Genomic DNA, 17,336 nt, shown 5'->3' on the forward strand with positions numbered 1-17,336 from the left:
GACTCCCCAAATGATGTTAACATATTGCAAGAGGGTCTCACAGCAACTAATGATTGGTGCCAAAATCATGGCCACAAGCTAAATGCAAAAAAATGTATCATCATACCATTCGACAAAAATATGACTCCTATTGATTACCACATCAATGGCAACCTCCTAAGCACATAACCTGTGGTGAGAGACCCGGGCACTCAGGTTGATAACAACCTCAAATTTGACCATCATGTAGCAGAAGTGATCAGAAAAGCCTTTTACTTGGTTCATCTCATAAGTAAAGGGATTGCAATCAGAAAAAAGGAGGATGTGAGAGTGTTCAATCTCGCCGTTTGTTCTTACACATGGGTTCGGAGCCGATCCTCGGCTTCGAGTCGGCCGCTTGGCAAAGGTCTGCATCGAGAAGAAGCTCGAGACCAACCTGTCTCCCACAATTCCCTCTGCCTTTACCTCAGATCTAGTTTGCCGCTGCAACGTTCGCATCTTTTTCGATGAGCTCAGACCAACTGGCAGATAAGATATCCTTTTTTTTCTAGGATTACTTAGAAAATTCTTCTATTTTCAATTTAAGATTTAGTGTGTGTGTGTCTACGTGAGTCGAGGGTTTCTTAACCTTATACATATATATATTAATATATATAGTTAGTTAGTTTCCCTCGGGGCCTACCCCACCCACTAACTTCGGATTTTGCTACTGGATTTGACTTAAACACTATATACTTGTGGTACCATCCTTAGTGTTTTTTGGCTGTGACTGTCTGTTAATAGGACTGTGTAGATATATATATTTAGATATATATAACATTACTGGATTTGACTGTTTTATATACTTGATAATGTCTGAAAAAGCAAAGCCAGGGTTCAAACGGTGCCAATGTGGACAGAAAATGTCTGTCACAGATAACCATAGCTCCTGCGTCTACTGTCTTGGCCCTCTCCATCTGCAAGAAGACTGTTCCATTTGTCATTCTTTCAGTGGAAGGGTCATGACAGATAGGCGCAGGAAGCTCATGGACAGAGGCCTTTTGAAGCCTGCCTTTCAAGAGGCTCTTGATAAATCGGACCAGGCATCTAAATCCTCGAAGGAGTCGAAGACGTCGGAGCCCATGTCATCGGCTCCGAGCTCTTCGTTTAAAGTTCATTCACCGGTTCCACAGACCTCGGGGCCGAGTGTCGAACTTCTGTCTGTCACCGAGCCTCGAGTCTTGGAACCGGTGACGGAGCTTCCACCTCCTGTGCTTTTGAGATCGGCTCCGTCTTCGATTCCTTCGACGCGTTCTTCTAGACCCCTCTCTGACTCCGATGTAGATCGTGTGGTGCAGAAGTTAATGGAGAATACGGCCTTGTCCAAATTCATCTCAGTCTCCTCCCAGTTGGTGTCGAGACTCGAAGGCCTTCCCTTATCTCCATCTGTTCCTCCTCCGAGGCCTATTCAGCCTTTGAAGCCAGGAGAGGCTGATCTGATGATCGTGGAGCCCTCGGTGCCGGAGCCGTCTTTCTCTCGGTTGGCACCGTTCACCTCGACTCCGACGGATCCATTACCGGAATCGCGGAGCCGACGATCTATCCTTGGTTCCGGGACTGAGAGTCGAACTGATGTTTCGGTTCCGACTCTCCCTCTCGGTGCCTCGGCACGGATCGATTCGGCTCCGTCCTCGGGGTCGATGCCCTCGGTCCCCGTCTCTGGGATCCCTCCGCCTTCTTTGGAACCGAGGGATCCCTCGACTCGGGACCCGGGGGCCTTCGACCTTATGAGGAAGGTGTTGTCGACTCAGACAACCACTTCAGCAGAGACAGACTCTCCTTCCCATAAAGGCCCGTTATCCTCCTCTGCACCCACGGCTACTTCAAAGCGTCGAGCACCAGTGTCTCAGCCGCTCCCAGAGGGAGCCCCTTCTTCCTCGGAGGCTTCATCGGATGCCACCCCCGAGGAAGTTCCGAGGAAAAGATTGTGTAAGAGGAGACACTTGGATTCTCCACAAGAATCCTTAACATCAGACACTGACTTGGATGAGTCAGAAGGGTCCCCAAAATCACCCTCGGAGGATGTCTCCTTTTCTGACATCCTGGAGATCCTGAAACAGAGAGGTGACTGGCAGGCCCTACCCCCTTCTGAGGATGAGTCAGTCTTGCTGAAGGCATTCGGTGCTCGCCCTTCTTCCTCCTGGGTCACTCCGCCCTTCGATGAGTTGATGGATTTGATTGCTCGAAGGGTGTGGGAGACACCTGACACAGAGGAGCCAGTCCCTAGAAAGCCTAATAAATATATTACGGCTCCTCAAGACAAGGCATATCTCACAAAGGGAGTTCCAGTGGACGCTATGGTGGTGACAGCTGCCACTAAAAAGGAGATGTCTGAATCTTCCTCATCTGTCCATCTGCCTAACAGAGATTCTAGGACTAGGGACAGGTATGGGAAGCGCATTTTTAGTTCAGCGGCTTTTTCCATGCGATCGCTGAACTATTTGACACATTTTACACGCTTACAGAGGGATTTTTTTTATTTTATTTATTTTACATTTGTTGACCGGGCTAGTCCAGCTGGATTATTTCCATTTTCAGTGGAGGCCCGGGGAGAAAAGCTCCACAGATTAAAAACAAGGTTATAGAAATTGAACATATACAATCAGTATTTGTGGCATAGACATTGAGCCACCATTCATACTTATTAGTCTAGAATCGAGTAGTAGAAAACATATGATACTATCTACATATTCAGAAAGTGATAAATTCTTTTAAAGATTACACTCCTTTTGGTTCATTTAAAAAAAAGTTCAGTCAATAGGTCATTTATGATCACATAAAAGATTGCAGTTTTGAAGTAAGGAAATATGGTAGTAGACAGATTGATTAGTCTGGGTTGGTACAAGAGCAGAGCCAAAAGTTGTTAAGATGTTGAAGAAGATGTTTTTTAAAAAGGATAAAGGAGCCTATAGAGGTAATGTGTGGAGGGAGATTGTTCCATATTTTGCCTACAGAGTTGGAAAAAAGGCCGTTACCTGCAGAATTAGTAACTCGTGTAGTGTTTACTTGTAGCTTTTCAGCGGAGCGGAGCTGTTTCAAGTTGTTATAGGGGATCAAGAGGTTACTAAGAGCTGGTGTTTTTGATAGTTGATATAGAATGTTATGTGTTATTAAGAGTTGTTGATATATAATCTTGTTGGGAAGTTCTAACCAGTGTAAGTGTTTTAAGTTTAGACAGTGGTGAGTTCTATACTGGGATGCTGTGGCAAAGCGAGCTATATTGTTGTAGGATGTAGTAAGTTTTTTTAGGTTGCTTTTAGAGATTAGTGTAAATAGAGGAGGCATACATTAGGGTAGAGATCAGGTGTGATTGTGCTAAAGTGGTCCTTGCTTCTGGTGTAAGGTAAGGTTTGATTCTGTACAGTGAACCAATTTTTTTATTAACTGCTTTTATAGTGTTGTTAATGTGGTGGTCATAGTTAAGATTATTATCAATAATAACACCAAGCAGTTTGGTTGTAGAGTCTGGGGAGATGAGGGAATTATCACTTGCAGTAATAGAAGTGTAGCTGAGGAGATTTGTGGGTAGGTGAGAAAAGAAGTAGTTTTGTTTTCTTTGGATTGAGGAGGAGACATCTTTTTGAGAACCAGTGTTCAACGGTAGAAAAGGTAGATTGTGTCAGTGACTGGAGTTCAGATTGAGTGGAGGATGTGCAGATAATGGTAGAATCATCAGCATATTGTATACATGTAGTGTTTGAGATAGAAGATTGGAGGTCATTAATAAATATAGAGAATAAGAGTGGGCCTAGTATAGATCCTTGTGGTACTCCTAAAGAAATAGGTAGTAAAGTAGATAGTGATGTTTTCCAGAGTACTGCTTGTTGTGGTTTTCAAGATAGGAAGAAAACCAGGTTAAGGAAGAGGAATGCAAAGCAAGGGATTTTAATATGTGTAGAAGAAGTGTATGGTTAACCATGTCGAAGGCTTTTGACAGGTCGAGGAAAAGAGAGGAGGTTAGTTTGTTATTGTTACGATTACAGTTGATGGTGTTGGTAAAGGAAAGTAGAGCAGTGGTAGTACTATGTGATGGTGTAAATCCATGTTGAGTGTTAGCTAGTAGGTTGTTGTGAAGGAGATGATTAAGTAGCTGTTTGTGTATACATTTTTCCATGATTTTAGCTAGTGGAGATAATAGTGCTATAGGACCTAGTCAAAGAGTTGGGAGATACCCTCCAGGGTACTACAGATGCTGCTGTCGCGGAAAAAGTTACAGCACAGCTCAATACCCTTACATCAATTGTGAACTCGTCCATGAGGCTCATCTTGTATGCAGCCGAAGGGTCGAGTAGGGCTGCGGCTTCAGCGATTGCTCTTCTTAGACAATCCTGGATGCGCTTATGTTCCTTTGCGGAAGCCTTCAAGTCTTCCTTTACTAACGCCCCATTTGATGGTGCCACTCTCTTTGGCCCCAAAGTAAAGGAGACCCTTACCCGGTGTGAGCAGGAGGGAAAGACTCTGTCTGCTGTCGGAGTCCGTTTTTCCACCCCATCCAGACCGTACCCCAAAGGGCAACGAGGTGGAAAAATGTGGTTTCGAAAACCCCAAGGCTCTTTCCCAGGCACACAAGGGTGATGCCCCCTCGAGAGGCAGAGGGGGGGCAGAAGTGGAAGACGTCACCCTGGCGGCAGAGGGGGTCCGCAAAACCAAGGTGACAGGGATACACTCCCTGGGAAGCCTTTCCAGCACTCCTGAGAGGAGGCCCGACTGTCCTGCTCTGGAGGCAGTCGAGGGTTGCTTAGCTTTATACCCTCAGGCCTGGCAAAGTCTTACCTCAGACGAATGGGTAAAAAGCATTATTACCAGAGGTTACAGAATTCCATTTCTATTTCCCCCATTACCACATAAAAGACTCCCAGATGTACCGCCCCATCTGCGAGATCCTGCAGCTATAGAAATTTCAAAGCTGCTAGAAAAAAGAGTCATCCAACCAGTCCCGGCAGATCAAAGAGGATTCGGAACTTACTCAAAGTTCTTTTTAGTTCCAAAAAAGACAGGGGACTGGAGGCCAATTCTGGACCTAAGCAAGCTCAATACCTTCGTCAAGAAAGAAAAGTTCTGGATGGTCACGCTTCAATCGATCTTTCCATTTTTACAGAAGGATGACTGGATGTGCTCAATAGATCTCAAGGACGCGTACTACCACATCAAAATGGCCAGAGCGTCCAGGGATCACTTGCGCTTCCGGCTGGGAGCCAGTCACTTTCAGTTTCGGGCCCTGCCCTTTGGTCTAACCTCAGCCCCCAGGGTTTTCACCAAATGCATGGCAGTGGTAGCGTCTCACTTGAGACGCCTAGGATTCCAGGTGTTTCCGTATCTGGACGACTGGCTCCTTACTGCCACCACTGAGCGTCGACTGATTCAGGCCAGGGATTACACACTAGAACTTTGTGTTCATCTCGGAATTTCCATAAATTTCGAAAAATCTGCATTACAGCCATCTCAGCATATCTCATTCATAGGAGCAGATTTGGATACTCGTTGCTTGATTCTAAGGCTTCCCTCAGAAAGAATAGCCTCTCTACAAAATCACATATCTCTTCTCCTGTTGTCCAAGAAATCCCCGGCCAAACTGGTTCTGAAAGTTTTGGGTCTCATGGCGGCTTCCCTCATTGCGATACCCTTGGGAAGACTGCACATGAGAGTTCCTCAATGGCTGCTATTCGCACAATGGTCGTACCAACAGTTACCGCTGACACACGAAATTCACATCACAAACATCTGCAAATCGCACCTGTCTTGGTGGCTTCAGAATTGCAATCTCTCCGGCCGACCGTTTGTGCTACCCACTCCGACAGCTACAGTGACCACGGACGCTTCCCTGATAGGGTGGGGGGGCATCTTTCAGGGACAGACAGTCCAAGGAGAATGGACCAATCTAGAGTACAACCTGCACATCAATGTTCTGGAGATGAGGGCAGTGTTTCTAGCGTTGCAACACTTTTCTCCCCTTCTACCTCTAGGGACCATTGCAGTTCAAACGGACAACATGTCCGTAGTCTGGTACATAAACAAGCAAGGAGGAACCAAATCTTACCAGTTATGCAGAGAGGCCATGAGAATTTGGCAATGGGCAGAGTCCACGGGTCGCTTTCTGATAGCAACGCACATCCCGGGGTTATCCAACGTCATAGCGGACAGGTTGAGCAGAGCCATCCTGTTACCTCACGAGTGGTCCCTCAAACAAACAATTGCGGACATGATATTCCGCAAGTGGGGCCAGCCTTGCTGCGATCTGTTTGCGTCTCCAATGAACGCCAAATGCAGAAGCTACTTCGCCCTATTGCCCCCGCCAGGGGAAGTCCCCAGGGACGCTCTGATACACGATTGGCCCCCGGGTCTCCTGTACACCTTCCCTCCTATACCTTTGATTCCAAGATTTCTGCAGAAAGCCAAGAACCTGGAAAGGACTGTAATTCTCATTGCCCCATTCTGGCCTCGTCAAATTTGGTTTCCCTTTCTTCAAGCACACCAAATACGGGAACCCTGGATCCTGGACCCGGAGCCGGATCTACTGACCCACTCGTCAGGGGCTCCCCACCCGTCGCTCCTGTCACTCAGACTAGCAGCTTGGCTGCTCCGCTTCCCTTCTTAGCCAAGTCTGATCTTCTTTCTCCTGCGGTTCAAAACATTCTAGTAGCTTCTCATAAAGCTTCCACTACAAAGATTTACACTAGTAAGTGGAAGCGTTTTGTATACTGGGCAACTATGCAACATTTGGATCACTTAATAGCCCCACTAAACAAAGTCTTAGAGTTTCTATCCGTACTATTTCACCAAGGAGCTTCTCCTGCCACCTTGAGGGTTCAATTGGCTGCTATTTCAAACTTTCATGTAGGAGAAAATGGAGCGCCTATTATGGCTCATAGGCTTTGTAAGGCTTTTCTAAAGGGGTCTTTTCATATTAGGCCACCAGTCAGGTTCCCTACAGCACCATGGAATCTGAACCTCCTGTTATCACAATTAATGCTACCACCCTTTGAACCAGCCTCTTCCTGTTCTTTGAAGTTCTTGTCATGCAAAACCCTCTTTCTAGTAGCTATCACTTCAGCCAGACGAGTATCAGAACTTCAAGCTCTTTCCATTAAACACCCATATTTGATCTTTCACCCTGATAGGGTATCCCTTCGCACCAACCCGTCCTTTCTTCCCAAGGTTTGTTCAATCAATAACATTAATCAGTCCATTGAGCTCCCCACATTTTTCAAGAACCATTCCAATAAGCTGGAATATATGTTACACAAGTTGGATGTTCATAGACAACTCAGATTCTACTTGGATAGAACAAAGGATCACAGAAAAGCAGATCAACTCTTTATAGCCTTTGCGGACAGCAGAAAGGGCTTGGCAGTGACAAAGCGTACCCTTTCCAAATGGCTATCTGATTGTATTACTTTTGTTTATACTGCTACTGAGCAGAGTTTACCCGTCAAACCGAAAGGACATTCTACTAGATCAATATCTACATCCCTGGCTCATGCGGCCCGCCTACCTTTGGACTCTATTTGTGCGGCCATCACTTGGTCTAAACCACATACGTTCATCACTCATTATAAAGTGGATAGGGTTTCCAGGGACAGGGCAACCTTTGGTTCCACTGTGCTCAGGAACGTTCTTCCGTGAGTGTCTCAGGGTCACGGAGCTAGGGACGCTACCCATGTGTAAGAACAAATGGCGAGATTGAACACTCTCACATATAGAAGTTATGTCCTTACCATAACGTTCCATGTGGAGTGTTCATCACGCCTTTGTTCTTACACTCCCACCCTCCCACCCTCAGGTCAGGAAGAACGTCCAGTTTAGATGTCTGGTTTGGTTCTCCCGCTTCTGATTCTCTCAGCTGTTACTGCTGTTTTCAGCTACGCCTTAGTATGTATGTTGTATGTTTCATTCCCGTTGGAATCTGGTATTGTTTGCAAACTAGATCTGAGGTAAAAAACAAGGTAAACTTTCCAAGAACTGCCGAACCAAGAACAAGAAGCTTCTGGCCAAAAAAACACTTTGTAGTTATTAAAACAATCCTGGAATTTATTCAGTACCAACCACTAGTGCGGTTAAACAAACACAAATACAGAGTAAAAACTTCTGTAACATTAAGCACTTTTCGTCATCCTGGATAGGGTGACTTCTTCAGATAAAACACACAGTACAGCCTCCAGCTTATATAATCCACATTGGGTCGTGGAACAAATTGTGATGTCATAATTAACTTAATTACCACTGTTACTAATAGAATCAACAGTTCTTAAAATTTAAATGGGCAATAATGTTTGCTAGCTGCTAGTATGTAGTATATGAATAGACATAGTATTAACAGATATTCCTGCTCTATTCTACCATTTAGCCACTTCACCCTTTTGAATAAATACTTTAGAGTGTGAGTTTTATTTGATCTCCTCTTAAAAGTTGTTCTACAGGTGGGGATTATAACCTTATAGTAATTATGTTAGAATTTTTCTCATAAGGAAAAGGAGAGTATCTTTCACCTCTCCAAAAATCTTTTCCCCCCCCTACCAGATCTTTAAAGGGGAATGCTCCCTAAATATTTTATTAATTATATATTTAGCTTGAATTATTTTATTTATGGATTTGTAACTAAAATTATATCTTCCATAATTATTTTAATGGCAATCACAAATTCAAGCCTATTGTAGGAGTCTTAAGGTGGTACATTAACTAAGTGTACTTAGAGAATGCCCAGGATAGAAATAATTAATTAAATAAATAATTAAATAAGTAAATAAGTAAAGGTCCTGGACTGAAAGAGATGTTATCTGTTTAAGCTTTTTAGCTTCAAGAGGCATTGAATGTTGCAATGCTCATTCAGTCCAGGTTCCATAAAGGCATTCGTTCTGAATTGCCATGATAATTCATGCTCCTCCAGTAGTAAATTATAAGGTCCCCTTCTACTATCTAGTTTAATTTGGTCAAGCCCTATAAATTTAAAATTATGATCAGGGAAGGCAGAAATATGTTTACTTAGGGCATTATCAGATTTCAAGTTCGAGATGGCATTAACATGTTCATATATCCTATCTCGCAGCCTCCTTTCTGTCTTCCCTATATAGAAACATGCACATACTGTGCATAAAGCCCCATATACCACCATTCTAGAATTACAATCTAGTTTGGTGTTCAAGGTGTATGTCTTACTGTTGATTACATGCTTATTCCCTTTCTTGATGTATTTGCAATATTTGCAACAACCACAACAGAAAGTCCCTTTGTCTTTAGTATTATGATCTCTTCTTTCAAGAAGTGCTTTTAAATTCTTCCCTTTTCTATAAGTTGTTTTCGGGGGGTTACTAGCCATAGAGGACCATCTTTTATCATTTAAGAGTATAGTCCAGTTCTTATCCATTAACTTTCTAATCATGCTACTTTCCAAGCTAAAAGTTGTAATAAATCTAGGATTTTCTTCTCTGTCACTATCCAGACTATTGCTTGCTCCTAAGTTTATCTCATAATTAACTAAACCTCTGTCGAGGTTGTTGGTCGCCTCGATACTTGGGCTTATCCTGTCTGTAATCTCCTCTTCACTGCTATGGATGGATTTTTCTTTTAACAAGGGGCTAATAGTCCCGTTAGCTCTCTTGTTTATTACTTCATCAAAAATTTCTTTGAGAAATTGTCTAGGGTACCCTCTATGATGGAACATGTCTTCAATGACTCTACACTCCATCATAAAGTCATCATCCCTTGTTACCATTCTAGCTACCCTAATTGCCTGACCCTTGACTATGGCCTTCTTCTGCCAGTAAGGGTGTAGACTTGAAAAGTGTAGAAAGGAATTACTATACGTAGTTTTTCTATGTATCTTTGCTATAAATTGTCGGTTTATTATATCTTTAGTAAGCTCAATATCTAAATAATTAATTACATTCTCTTGAAAATCAAAGGTAAATCTAAGAAAGCTTGTCGATTTGTTCATATATTCGACTAGGTCCTTTGCTGTATTTAAGTTCCCTTTGAAACATATAAAAATGTCGTCAAGAAATCTAGTATAGTAATAGAAATTCTCTCTACACTGGTCTGAGTTCAAAATATATTCGTTCTCCCAGTAGGCCATAACTGTGTTTGCAAAACTGGCTCCTACTGGGGAACCCATGGCTACTCCACATTTCTGGAGATAATAATCTTTATCGAAGAGGAAGAAATTATTTGTCAAGATTATATCAAGTAATGATGTAACTAAATAGGTTTCACTAGATGAAGCACCTTTTTTTACCAAATACAAGTTAACCCATTCCACCCCTATGTCGTGAGGTATCACGGTGTACAAATCAATTACGTCTACAGTGAGAAAATTTAATTCCTCACTGAAAACGATGTCGTTTATTTTTGTCAGGAAGGCCCACGAGTCCTTGCTAATTTGGGTTTCATTTACTAAATATTTTTTCAAGATGTTGTCCACTAACTTAGCACTTGCATAGGTGAAGGAATTCCTTCCATCTATCAGGGGTCTGAAAGGCGGATTAGAGAGATCCTTATGTAGTTTGGGGGTAGCAAAAAATATTGGAATTTTGGGCCATTCACATTTAATATAGTTATACATGTCTATATCTATATAACCTTCAATAAAAAGGTCACTAAAGTAGCTCTTTACTAGTCTGTGTGCACGGTTCATTTCATTTACACTGACTTTCATATAGGTGTCATTTTCAAACATTTTAGCCACTCTAAAAATATAGTCACAGTGGTCGAATAGTGCTAGCCCCCCACCCTTATCAGGTTTAATGGCCCTCACATTAAGGTTTCTGAATAATTTCAGAAAATCTGTTTCCTCTAAAGTAGTATTAGATTTCTTGTATTTATTATTTTTGTTAAAGACCTTGTTTTCCTTATTAGCCAGGGCCCTCAAATCTAATTCCATAATCTCTTCAAATGTCTTTAGAGTTGGATCCAGGGGTGGGTTGTAGTCACTCGAAATGTAAAAAGCTGACCTTTCATGCTCAGATTTCCCTAAGAGCAAATGTAAATTCAGCTTCCTTACAAAAAGTTTAAGATCTTTAATACTTTCTACAAGGTCCATATGTTGGTCTGGTATGAATGTATAGCCTTTGGCTAACAATTCCACAAAACAGGGTTCTATACATAGGCTGGAATAATTATATATTTTGAAGTCCCCTGTCTTATTTGTGATGATCTTGGGAAGGTCAGCCCCATCCGTTATCTCCTCAGTCTGGTTGATGGTCGCTGGTTGTTTTTTTGATTGTTCTGGTTGAGGAAAGTCTTTTTAGGGATAGTTCCTTGATAAGTATAGGTGGAGTTTTCTTCTTCATCATAGAAGTTGGAATTGTTGCCATCTCTCCCCCTATTTCTCCTCAAACGTTGTGACCAGCTATTACCTCCAGGGTCTGAGTCATTACTTCCAGTGGTGTTAGGGTCAGTCACCCTCCTGTTGTAATTTAAATCATCAGTTTCTGCATTATTCTCGTTTACATGTGTACTATTTGCTGTTCCCATATTAGTTTGGGAAAGGGGTGGCTTAGGATAAGCTGTATTATTCTGAGATCTGAGGTAAAGGCAGAGGGAATTGTGGGAGACAGGTTGGTCTCGAACTTCTTCTCGATGCAGAGCTTTGCCAAGCGGCCGACTCGGAGTCGAGGATCGGCTCCGAACCCATGTGTAAGAACAAAGGCGAGATGAACACTCCACATGGAACGTTATGGTAAGGACATAACTTCTATTTATTACCTCTCTATACTCCTCCCTCATTAGACCAATAATGGAGTATAACGCCCTATTTGGGATGTACCTCTCCAAACATCTGCACCAACTGGAAAGGCCACTTAAATACCTCACAATGAGAATCCATGTCCTCCAACACTTGTCCTATGCAGAAAGACTCAAATCACTATCACTCTACTCAGTATTGCTCAGGGGTGATCTGTGTCTCACCTGCAAGGCAGTCTCGGAACCTGCCCTACTAGAGATGTTCCATATACGTAAGTCTAATTCTTCACGCACTACCCACTCAAAAGGCCTGAATCTAACATGCGACATCAACAAAACCTGCTGGAGAGACAGGTTTGTCTCTCAGAGGCTGCCCTGTCTCTTGAATAGACTTCCCATACACGTCAAACAGAGCACCTCGCTGACCCTCTTCAAGCACAACCTTGATAAGTGGATGGAAAACCACAAATTTGTCCCAGGGATTCCACCCATTTCCCTCATTGACAGGGGCGACAGGTGCTGACTGACGTTTCTTTTTGGGGATAAACTGTTGGCTAGGCTTGGAAGGATCCCAGGGCCATTAGTCTAGTAACCTCCTATGATCCTATGATCCTATTCTTCAACAACCACTTATTTTTAGAAGTCTTAATTGTCAGGCTCACATGTTAAAATTTATGGTTGCTTCTTATGAAAATATGAGGAACATTATGGCTTCTTTTTTCTCATTTGTGGAAAAATCATCTTTTTGTAATCTCATTGCTTCTGTGTCTCAAGTAACTGAACAGTCTTTAAAATGTGCTTATGACTTTGCTGATGCCACTTCCAGAGCTGCTGCTACTAGAACTATTATGAAGAGGTTTACTTGACTGCATACACAATAACATCATGGGGATGTTAAAGCTGAAAGTTGGAATTCTGACTTAGACGGAAAGTTTATGTTTGGACCATCTGCTACCGATAACCTTAAAAAGTGTGATGAGAGAGAGAAACTGATTCTGGGAGTTTCTTAGATTTTTCAGCCTTCCTTCTCCAAATTTGTCAGCTACCTCTGCAACAATTTACAAAAAGCAAAAAAAGTTGACACAAGCAACTGCTGGTAAGTAGACTTTTTTATCAAATATCCTTTTATTGAAAACTTTTCTGGTATAAAAACAAAACAAAAGAATAACAAGAAAATTACATGTGGTACAGTTGATGTTACATTGTACATTCATAAACATGTAATGATAGATGTTATGTAGTCCTATCTCACCTACATTCTTACCCGTGGGTTCGGAGCCAAATATCGGCTCCGACTCGGCCAAACTTTTCTAGCTCAAAGTCTTCTATTGGCTGGGCTAAACAGGTATCCCATGGTGCACTGCTCCATATCCCCAGATCTTGTTTGCCGCTCGTGTAGCTCGGACGTGGTCTCGCTCTTGGCTGTGGCTAAGTACCTTTTTTCTTGTCTTAAGAAAAATTTATTGTTCTAAACAAAAAGCTATTTTCATAGCTATTGTCCTTAGTGTTGTTTAGCATTTTGGTAGTGTGCTTGTTTTGTGGTATCCCGATAACTGTTTCCTCGGGCTAGGCCCGTTTCAGTTAGAGGACCTAGTCCTTTCATCCTTCTGTTTGTCAAACAGTTTAAATTAGAGGTTGTTTTTCGGTTCTCCTACCCTTGTAGTCATAAACCGTTTTAGTTAGAGGTTTTTGACTTAGTTGGGTTCAGTGTGTCTCTCTAGAGTGTGTGTACTGTTTCTACTTTGACTGATTCCCGCGTTTTTTGTGGTGTTGAGTGTCTGTGCGTTTTCCTGTCAGATTTTCTCTTGGTTCGCGCTGTTGGTGTTTCTGGTGAATATGTCTAAAGATTCCAAAGAGCACAAACCTTCCGGTTTCAAAAAGTGCTCTAAATGTGGGTACAAAATGTCCATCACCGATGAGCATTCTATTTGTGTCTATTGCCTGGGAGCCATTCATCTGCAGGAGTCCTGCAGCTTTTGCCATGCGTTCAGTCCCAGAGTGCTCCAAGAGAGAAAGAATAAGCTGATCCTAAAGGGACTCTTGAAACCCTCTTTCGAAGAAGTCTTAGATTCTTCTCCCAGTGCTAAGTCTAAATCATCGAAGTCAAAAAAGAGATTGCCGGCTCTGTCAGCTTCATCGGAGCCTCCAGAGAAAGTCACAAAAATTGCATCGACCTCCTCGGCTCCACTGTCCTCGGGGCCGCAGGAAGTGTCGGTGTTGATGGAACCGGCGTCGGCTCCTGTTATTTTGGAACCTCTTCTGAGCCTATCGCCCAGTCTCAGACCAGTCTCTCCTGAGAGGAGATCTCGATTTCCCTCCCTGTCCTCCAAATTCTCCAGGACCCTTTCGGATGTGGATGTTGACAGGGTGGTCCAGAGGCTCCTCCAGTCACCAGTTTTAGCAAAGTTGTTTTCGGCTCCGGCCCAGTCAGCTCCAGAGCCCGTCACGACCCCTGCTTCGATCTTTCCTCCTCCGAGCACATCTCTGTCTTCGGAGCCGGAGTGTTCCACGCTGTGTGATATTACTAGTCCGGTTCCGATGGCCCCTCTGGCTCCATCGGTAGCGACATCGGCTCTGACCCCGTCGGCTCCATCCTCCGGGTTCAGGACTCGGGATTCTTCAGTCGGACCCGAGGGGAACATCTCGGGACATATTTCAGTTCCGAGTCTCCCTCTCGGTGCCTCGGCTCGGGGAATTCCGACTCCCGTCGTGGTCTCGGAGGCTGGCCGGTCCTCGGACTCGGGGGGACCAGCCTTCGAGGCCATGCGGACTGCGCTTTCCAGATCGTCAGCTACTTCAGGTGGATCGGTCACTCTGTCCCCCACCACTCCAGTGAGAGCCTCTGATCACCACCTATCCATGGACAGCAGAGCACCAAGGCCTGGGATACCCCCACTAGCGGTCCCCAGCTTTCTGAGGGCCCTTCAGAGTTCATGCCTGAGGAGCCCCCTAGAAAGAAAACGTGCAAGAGGAAGCACATAGACTCCCAGAACGAGTCCATCACCTCTGATACTGACCTCGAGAAATTGGAGGGGTCCCCCAAATCATCCTCTGATGATGTTTCCTTCTCCGACATCCTGGAGATACTGAAGCAAAGAGATGACTGGCCTTCCAAAGCCCCATCTGAGGAGGAGTCAGTCTTCCTTAAGGCCTTTGGTGCTCAGCCCTCCGCCTCCTGGGTGTCCCCACCCTTCGACGAGCTCCTTGATTTAATTTGTCAAAGGGTGTGGGAAAACCCTGATTCTGTGGAGCCCGTACCCAGGCGCCCCAACAAGTTTCTTTCTGCTCCCCAGGGTAAGGAGTTCTTGTCCAAAGGAGTCCCTGTAGATGCCATGGAGGTGGTAGCAGAGACCTCTTCCTCCGTCCATCCTCCTAACAAGGAGTCTAGGACCATAGACTGGTACGGGAAGCGTAACCTCTTGTCAGCAACCTTTACCTTACGGTCACTGAACTATCTGTCTCATTTCACTCGGCTCCAGAGAGATCTCCTCAAGGAGTTAAGAGATACTCTTGCGGGTAACGTCCCTGAGGCGGTAGCCCAGACGGTTAATGCCCGGGTGTCTACCCTCAATTCCATTGTCAACTCCTCCATGCGTCTCATTTCGTATGCAGCTGAGGGAGCGAGTAGGGCAGGAAGCTCAGGAGTCATCCTTAGAAGGCAAGCCTGGCTGCGCCTGTGTCACTTTGCGGAGGCCTTCAAGTCTTCCTTCACTGACGCCCCCTTTGATGGTTCTTCTTTGTTCGGAACTAAAATGAAAGACACCCTCACCAGGTGCGAGCAAGAGGGAAAGACCATGTCTGCCGTAGGGGTCCATTTTTCCCTTCCTTCTAGGCCTTAACCCCAAAGACCAGCGGGGTGGGAAGATGTGGTTCAAGAAATCACAGAGGTTTTTTCCTACCGCACAAGATGAGTCCCGCTCCAGAGGCAGAGGAGGGGGAGGTTATTCAAGGAGATGCCGCCCTAGAGGCAGATGGGACCCCCACAATTCGGGAGACTGCGATTCCTTTTGGCGCTCACCCTACTCTCGTTCTTGAGGGAGTGCCCAGTTGTGCTTACCGGGAGCCAGTCGGGGGTCGAATTTCGTTATATCCAGAAACCTGGAAAAGCATCACCCAGGACCGATGGGTATTACGAATAATTTCCGGAGGTTACCTCATTCCCTTTACATCAGACCCCCCATCAATCAGAAATATCACAGACGTTCCACCCAGTTAAAGGGATCAAGCAGCCTTGGAGGTTTCAAAGCTGCTAGGAAAAGGAGCCATCCAGAGTGTCCCCTCAGACCAAATCGGATTAGGGACTTACTCAAGATTCTTTTTGGTGCTGAAAAGAACAGGGGACCTGAGACCCATATTAGATCTCAGCCAACTAAACAACTATGTGCAGAAGTCCAAGTTCCATATGGTCACACTACAGTCAATTCTCCCATTGTTGGGAGAGGGGGTATAGATGTGCTCCATCGACCTCAAGGATGCTTACTTTCATGTAAAAATGGATAGGGCATCCAGGAGTCACCTACACTTCCAGCTGGGAGCCAGTCATTTCCAGTTTCGAGCACTGCCCTTTGGTCTCACCACAGCCCCCAGGGTGTTCACCAAGTGCATGGCAGTGGTGACGGCTCACTTGAGACGTCAAGGATTCCAAGTGTTTCCGTATCTGGACGACTGGCTTCTTATCGCCCCCACCAGGCATCAACTAGTCCAAACCAGGGACGCTAACATCACTCTGTGTCAACAGTTGGGCAGAACACTAAATTGGGAAAAATCTGCTTTGTTGCCCTCGCAGCGTGTCACCTTTATAGGCGCAGAATTAGATACCATTCAAATGCGGGCATTTTTACCGCAGGAGAGGATCAGAATCTTACAACAACAAATACACATCCTGATGCCCCTGAAGAAAGCAAAGGCAAGATGGGTTCTCCAACTCCTGGGGACCATGGCAGCAACAATTATGTTGGTCCCTCTAGCGAGATTGCACATGAGACTTCTCCTTTGTTCAATGGTCTCTCCAAAAATTTCCACTTTCTCACCCCATTTTGCTCACGGACAGATGCAAATAGGACATCAGTTGGTGGCTTTGCACCAACAATTTGGACAGGGGAAGGCCCTTGGTTCCACCCATCCTGGTTGCCACAGTGACCACGGACACCTCCCAGATGGGGTGTGGGGGGGGGGGCATTATCTTGGCAGGACAGTCCAAGGCACGTGGCAAGATCACGAGATACATCTGCATATCAACGTCCTAGTGATGAGAGCAGTTCTACTTGCGTTGCAGGCACTTCAGAGCTTTCTACCTCTACAGACGATTGCAGTACACTCAGACAACATGTCAGTAGTGTGGTATCTAAACAAACAAGGGGGAACCATGTCTTACCCCCTGAGCAGAGAGGCCATGCGAGTGTGGCAGTGGACAGTAACTTCCCAATGTTTTCTGGTGGCAACGCACATTCCGGGGAAGTCCAACGTGATTGTGGACAGGCTAAGCAGAGTTATTCTGATGCCTTACGAGTGGTCCCTGAATCGTCTGATTGCAGAATGAATCTTCAGCAGATGGGGTCAGCCTTGCTGCGACCTTTTTGTCAGCCCCTTCAATGCCAAATGCAGCAACTACTTCACTCTGATCCCCCACAGGGGGAGTCACC

This window comes from Protopterus annectens, chromosome 10.part0 (assembly GCF_019279795.1).
Source record: "Protopterus annectens isolate FY-2018-M chromosome 10.part0, PAN1.0, whole genome shotgun sequence".
NCBI lineage: Eukaryota > Metazoa > Chordata > Ceratodontiformes > Protopteridae > Protopterus > Protopterus annectens.